Here is a 7,990-nt window from a genome sequence, read left to right as displayed (position 1 = left end):
TTTATATAGAGTAAAGGTGGATTTGACTGACGACAGGATGACAACATGTGAAAGTTGGGGGGGTTAGGCCACAATTGGGATGTGCTGACATGGTAAACGACCACGTCTATCAAGGCTACTCACGTCTGGCCAGTCACAGCACGTTTATAACTGCGGTGGAATGGCGAACCCCCTGAGCAAGCGGTGGAAAGCACAAATTAGTTTTTTCACCTTTTATGCAAGTTTTTAAAAAAAAATATTTCATTCATAGACGTCAAAATAAATGTTGCTTAGTGTTTTATATTTGTCTTTTCTCTATTTTGAAATAAATGGGCATATCGGCCGCATTGTCTGGCGTCATGGCATTATGGCGTTTCTTCTTTGTCACCTTGCAGTTTCGTGCATGTCGTCTTTTTATGCGCACATAAGTCGTACCCTTGATTCAGCCATTTTTTGTCCGACAAATGTGGCTTATATGCGAGTAAATAGGGTACCAACTAAACCCTTTAAAATTGTTTAAAATGTCCCAATTTTGTAAGAAAGATGTGAGAACCACAAAAGAGAGAAAATGATTAGAAAATTATTTCATAATGTCACGAAATGAATAACAAGTACATATACAAAATCTACCCGTGTTGAAACGCATGGGAACAATAGAAAGCTACCGGGATACAATATAGAGATAGCACACAAACACATGAACGCACATCTACTAATAGCACACGAACACATGAACGCACATCTAATAAACACAGCATTAAGAATTCAAACAACAACATTTATCAACAACAAGCATCAACGTTTTATGATTTCTTTGAAATGTAATTTTACACTCATTTTATAATGCTTCTGCAGTGCTGGTTGACGCACATTTTGAAAAAAAATATCCGAAGTCAATTGCCCTTTCACAACTTTTAATAATGTTTCTAAAACGCACAGGACAAACGTCAAAGTGGGCACGACTCAAGAACACTTTCAGGATGTTTTTTCCACGAAGTCGGAGAGTTGGTTTCTCTCCCGTTTTTTCTGATTTGTGCTCTTGCAATGGTGGCTGCTTCCTCCTTAGCCGCCTTCTCATTGAATTTCAAGATGTTTTTCCACGAAGTCGGAAAATGTTTTCTTCCCCAAGTTTTTTATTTGTGCTGTTGCAATGGTGGCTGCCTTCTCGTTGAATTCCTCGTGTATGTGCGTTGCATTTACTCGAGATCCGTTTTGGTGCACATCGACTAACTAACTCGTCAACGTCCGTATTACTGACCACACGGCTCATCGCCTGCCCCGCGACACAATTTCGCCCACCGAAGGCTGCGGTTCAGGTCTTGGCACTCGGCCACAGCTTCCCCAAGCATAAATAAGTTTACCGTATTTACCCGCACATAAGCTGCCTGCGTGTTTAAGCCGCACCCTGAAAGTTGCCTTGAAATTTTTGAATTTTACAATTTCTCGCATATAAGCCGCCCCCAGATTTCCAATTTCCACCTCCATATTCATAATTTTAGTAAGGAGTACAAATGTGTTACTTTGAAGGAAAATTCTTCAGAAAAATCATCACAAGTGGTATTTCTGAGATACTGTATGAATCAAAAGCACATTATTAGGGTCAATATCATAAGGAAGTTAATATGCCTGTCTTTGTAAATGCAAAATATCAAATTATTCAATTTGAAAAAAGAAATGTCTATCTTGATGAGAACCTGATGCTTTTTAATGACATAAATTACAATTTAGTAGTTTAAGATGTGGAGGCCACATTGCTTCTAATGTCAAAATATCTCGATTTTTTTCGATGGTTCATACTACTGCAATAGTTGTCACTTTACAACAAGAAATAAAATAAAAATCTAAGCAGAATTTTGTTTTATTTCATAATCACAAATGTACAATCTTTTCCTTTCTGTGTTCCGAAAGTGAGGGCGTTGTTTACACGTAGACAAATTCCAATTAAAAAAGGAAGTAACGTAAGCACAACCAGGAAATATGCCCATAGCGCTATACGTAGTGTTCACCAAGTCTCTGGGTGCAATAATAGCATACACATTACGCAGGTATCAAGGTTTATATTTTGACGATTGACCGTAAGACCTTCGATCAGCCTTCACTGTTGTGGTGTGCTGTAATGGTAAACGCTATGGTCAGAGCACATACCTACGGTAAGCGAGCAATAGCCCGACACAAATAAGTGTACTCACGTCTGGCCAGTCTGAGCACGTTTAACTACAGTAAGTTGTCCGTGCCCCTAGCGAGCAGTGGCGGGAATGTTTTATGCAATACTTACGTTTTTTTTCTTGATTTTCATTCATAGACGTCAAAATTAATTTTCTTTAGCGTTTTATCTCTTTATCATTTCTCTATTTTGAAATTAATGAAAGTATTGCCCGAACTTGTGACGTCACTCGCCGACGCAAGGGCACCATCTTGAAGTGACATCATCGTGTCGCGGTGCCGTCAATTTGCAGTTTTTTTTGCATGTCGTGTTTTTATGCGCATAAAAGCCGTTACCTCGATTCAGTTATTTTTTTTCCGACAAAAGCGGCTTAGATGCGAGTAAATACGGTAAGTAGACAATGGGTTAATGAAAATGGAGGCTTGTTGTGAGACAGCCATTGAGAGCCCAATATATGGTGGAGTGATCTTCTAAAGCGAGAATCATTGCATCCGCGACAATATTTTCAAAATAAAATAACGGATAAGGAATGCATGTACTTTTTGGGGGTTTTCGTAACTTGGATATTTTTCTTATCTCGAGGCACTCCTTTGCATATAAAAAGCTTTCGTTACCTGGAAATTTTGTATCTAGAGGCATTCGTAAGTAGAGGTATGAGTGTATTACAAAATAAGCAATTTTGTCATTACAAAGGCCTTACATTTCCCAACCACTGTGCCGCGCCGCGGCACATTAGTGTGCCGTTAGAAATGGGCTCGTGTGCCGCCGGAAATTACAAGTAATACATTGTAATGTTCTGAGAGAAAAATCTTAATATTATGAGAATAAAATTAAACTTTTACGAGATTAAAATCAAAATATAATAATATTAAATGATAGATTGTATTATTACAAGATTCAACTTGTAATTCAATGAGATAAAAGTCATTTTGTTGCTTATGTTCTGTAACATATTTTCAATTTTTGGCTTCATGGGCTTCAAATTTTGTCGACGTAAAGTCTGTGTGAGCCCAAAACTGCTCTTTGTGTAATGTTAGGAGATTTAAGTAATATTCAGAGTAAAAGTCGTAATGATACGAGATTTAAGTTGTTTTCTTGTTTTTACGTTACGTGAACCAGAAGTTTTTTGGTTTCTGGGGCATCAACTTTTGGTGACCTGTGTGTGAGCACAACATTGCTTTTCACGTAATATTAGGAGATTTCAGCAAGATTGGGAGTAAAAGTCATACAATTATGAGATTTAAAAGTTCATCTCAATACTTTATGTACCCTTTGTTGTAACGGCGGCCAAACGTTTTCTGTAACTCTTCACAAGCTTTTCACACACTGTTGCTGGTATTTTGGCCCATTCCTCCATGCAGATCTCCTCTCGAGCAGGGATGTTTTGGGGCTGTCGTTGGGCGGCAACACGGGGGAGACAACAGTTGGAACCTTCACGAGGTGTCTCCTGAGAGGCCGCCCGTCGCGGCCTGCGAATCCAACGAAACCACCCAGAGCTGCCACCCAGGAACGTGGCGCCCAACGTTTTTCATCCAGCTGGAGATATTCGCACTGCCCCATACCTCCGGCTACTCCCTGGATGAACTAATCCGCGTTCCAGTGGCAGCTCTAGCGTTGGTGAGGGTAATCCTCAGGCGCCTGAGGTGACCTAACAACAAATTCAACAACAGCAGCAACACAGACTTTCAACTGCCTCCTCAGATTTTCTATGGGGTTGAGATTTGGAGACTGGCTAGGCCACTCCAGGACCTTGAAATGCTACTTACGAAACCACTCCTTTGTTTCCCTGGCTTTGTGTTTGGGATCACTGTCATGCTGAAAGACCCAGCCATGTCTCATCTTCAATGTCCTTGCTGATGGAAGGAGATTTTCACTCAAAATCTCTCAATACATGGCCCCATTCATTCTTTCCTTTACACAGATCAGTCGTCCTGGTTCCTTTTCAGAAAAACAGCCCCAAAGCATGGAGCCCCAGATCGAGGGAGATTATCAGTGGTCTTGTGTGTCTTCCATTTTCTAATACCGTATTTTCACTACTATATGGCGCATCGTTTTTTTAGCCGCAGTGTCAGTAATGAGTGCTATTTCTGTATTTTAAACACACAAAGGACGCACCATTTTCTTAGACGCATATATGTTATATATTATATATGAATATCTAACCGCAATAGCGCTGGCTACCGGAAGCAGCTCCAGACTCTTTTTCCGGTTTCCGGTGCGCAGTGACTGCTGGGATATATAGTCCTTGCACGCTACACCCACACGCTGAAAAATATGTTTTTAAAAAGGCAACGGAAGGAAAACTGAGTTTGGTTGTACTTTATTTAGCCATTTTACAACTTACTCACGTCATCATCACACACAAATCCATCAAAGTCCTCATTTTCTGTGTCTGAATTGAACAATTGTCCAAACGAGTCATCGAAAACGCTGAGTTTTATACGTTCGTCCAGGCGGCCACAATCCATTCGCCAATAGTAGCTAGCTGGTAGCTAGCGTAACTTTTCCAAATGTGCTTTCCATGCTTTGTCAAGCTGTATTGATGTCGATGTATACAGGCCACAATCCATTCGTAAAAAGTAGCTAGCTGGTAGCTAGCGTAACTTTTCCAACGGTGCTTTCCATGCTTTGTCAAGCTGTATTGATGTCGATGTATACAGGCCACAATCCATTCGTAAATAGTAGCTAGCTGGTAGCTAGCGTAACTTTTCCAACGGTGCTTTCCATGCTTTGTCAAGCTGTATTGATGTCGATGTATAGAGGCCACAATCCATTCGTAAATAGTAGCTAGCTGGAGGCTAGCGTAACTTTTCCAACGGTGCTTTCCATGCTTTGTCAAGCTGTATTGATGACGATGTATACAGGCCACAATCCATTCGTAAATAGTAGCTAGCTGGTAGCTAGCGTAACCTTTCCAACAGTGCTTTCCATGCTTTGTCAAGCTGTATTGATGTCGATGTATACAGGCCACAATCCATTGGGTGTATTGACAAAAGAACTACTACATATCCCAGCAGTCACTGCGCAATACTTTGTCTACGGGAAAATAGTAGAGTCGGTGTACCCTATCAACTGATTCATTTTATTTTATCGTGATAACAATTTTAGTATTGGTCCATATATAAAGCGCACTGGATTATTAGGCGCCCTGTCTATTTTGGAGAAAATTTAAGACTTTTATGTGCGCCTTATAGTCGTGAAAATACGGTAATTGCTCCCACAGTTGATTTCTTTACACCAAGCGTTTTACCTATTGCAGATTCAGTCTTCCCAGCCTGGTGCAGGTTTACAATTTTGTCTCTGGTGTCCTTTGACAGCTCTTTGGTCTTGGCCATAGTGGAATTTGGAGTGTGAGAGACTGAGGTTGTGGACAGGTGTCTTTTATATCGATAATGAGTTAAAACAGATGTTATTAATACAGGTAATGAGTGGAGACTTCATTAGACCTCGTTAGAAGTTAGACCTCTTTGACAGCCAGAAATCTTGCTTGTTTGTAGGTGACCAAATACTTATTTTCCACTAATTTGGAAATAAATTCTTTAAAAATCAATGTGATTTTTTTGTTTTTTTTCTCCACATTTTGTGTCTCATGGTTGAGGTTTACCCATGTTGTCAATTACAGATCTCTAATCTTTTCAAGTAGGAGAACTTGCACAATTGGTGGTTGACTAAATACGTATTTGCCCCACTCTGTGTACTTGGCACCAGGATGCCCTAGGCTGCAGTTCGATAATCGATTTTGTGGACATGTCATCGGACCTACGGCTGCATGTCTTGGACACTCAGGTAAAGAGAAGGGTGGAGCTGTCAACCGATCACCACTTGGTGGTGAGTTGGCTCCGATGGTCGGGGAAGAAGCCTGTGCAGCCCGGGAGACCCAAACGTTTCGTTAGGGTATGTTAGGAGCGCCTGTCAGAAGGATTTTCAATTCCCACCTCCGACAGAGCTTCTCATGTTCGGGAAGTGTGTCTGAATGGACCATGTTCCGTGGTTCTATTGCCGAGGCAGTAGACGAGCTGCGCATGCAAAGTAGTCGATGCCTGTTGTGGTGGCAACCCCAGAACCCGGTCCTGAACACTGGCGATAAGGGATTCCGTCAGGCTGAAAAAGAAGTCTGGAGACAGCTGACAGCTACCGGGTAGGCCTAGCAGCATGCGGCTCTGGCCATCTCCGAGGCATGGGAGGAGTTTGGTGAGGCCATGAAGAACGACTTCCAGGTGGCTTTGAGTAAATTTTGGTCCACCATCCGACGTCTCAGAAAGGGGAAGCAGTGTAAAATCAACAGTGTATAGTGGGGATTGGGCGCTGATGACCTTGACTCAGAATGCTGTGAATCGGTGGGCCAAATACTTTGAAGACCTCAATTCCACCGACACGCCTTCCTATGAGGAAGCAAAGCGGGGATCCTCTTGGGCGGACTCTCATCTCTGGAGTTGAAGTCACCACGGTGGTTAAAAAGCTCCTCGGTGGCAACGTCCTGGGGTTGGATGAGATTGGATTGGATTGGATTGGATTGGATTGGATTGGATTGGATTGGATTGGATTGGATAACTTTATTCATCCCGTATTCGGGAAATTTCGTTGTCACAGTAGCAAGAGGGTGAGGATGCAGGAATAGGAAAGGCATTTTAGACATAAATAGATAGGTAATAAGTAAGTTAATAAATAAATACATGAATAAATATATAAATAAATAAGCGTGTTGCTTAGCACATATATACATACATACACATAAATGTACATGCATGCATACGGTAGGTCTTAACACTCAGCCATTTTTTGGTTAAAGAGCCTGACAGCTGATGGGAGGAAGGATCTGCAGAAGCGCTCCTTCCTGCAATGAGGGTGCCACAGTCTATTGCTAAAGGAGCTTCAAAGGGACTCCATAGACTCATGCAGGGGGTGGGAGGTGCTGTCCATGATGGACATCATCCTGGTCAGCATTCTCCGCTCTCCCACTTCCTCCACAGAGTCCAGAGGACAGCCCAGAACAGAGCTGGCCGTCCTGACCAGCTTATTCAGCCTGTTCCTGTCCCTCTCCGTGCTCCCGCATCCCCAACAGAGCACTGCATAAAACACTGTAGATGCCACCACAGTGTCGTAGAAAGTCCTCAGCAGTGTCCTGCACACTCCAAAGGAACGTAGACTCCTCAGTAGGTAGAGGCGGCTCTGGCCCCTTTTGTACAGGGCATCTATGTTTGTGGACCAGTCTAGTTTGTTGTTGAGGTGAACACCCAGGTACTTAAAATTCTCCACGATTTCAATGTCTGTACCCTGGATGTTCACCTGAGTGGTCTGTTGAGGATTCCTCCGAAAATCGATGACCATTTCCTTTGTCTTACTGGTGTTGATGTAGAGGTGGTTTTGCCTACACCAGTCAACAAAGGCTGTGATGACTCCCCTGTACTCCAGGTCGTTCCCGTCCGTCACTCGTCCAACAATAGCGGTGTCAGAGCATTTCTGGAGGTGGCAGGTGTCTGTATTATGTTTGAAGTCCGATGTGTAGGGGTAGAAGAGGAGTGGGGAGAGCACTGTGCCTTGTGGGGCCCCCGTGCTGCAAGCTACCACATAAGACGTACAGTCCTGGAGTCTCACATATTGTGGTCTGTCAGTGAGGAAGTCGATGATCCATGCGGCTAGGTGGTTCCTTACTCCAGCCTCTTCCAGTTTCCCTCTCAGTAGGACCGGCTGAATGGTGTTGAACGCACTGGAGAGGTAAAAAAACATCATTCTCACCGTGCTTTCCGTGTTCTACAGGTGTGAAAGAGACCTGTGCATCAGGTAGGTGGTAGCATCTTCCACACCAATGCCTGGACGATAGGCGAACTGCAGAGGGTTCAGCTCTGC

General features: G+C 42.8%; 1 protein-coding gene across 3 annotated transcripts in view; it reads left to right on the top strand.

Moving 5' to 3' along the window:
- Positions 1-7,990, top strand: part of spdl1 (spindle apparatus coiled-coil protein 1) — a 99,972-nt gene that overhangs the window by 37,237 nt on the left and 54,745 nt on the right. The window lies entirely within an intron of this gene.

The sequence above is a fragment of the Stigmatopora argus genome, chromosome 5 (genome assembly GCF_051989625.1).
Source record: "Stigmatopora argus isolate UIUO_Sarg chromosome 5, RoL_Sarg_1.0, whole genome shotgun sequence".
Classification (NCBI taxonomy): Eukaryota; Metazoa; Chordata; class Actinopteri; order Syngnathiformes; family Syngnathidae; genus Stigmatopora; species Stigmatopora argus.
Note: the sequence above shows the minus strand (reverse complement) of the source record. Positions and strands in the feature narration are given on the sequence as shown.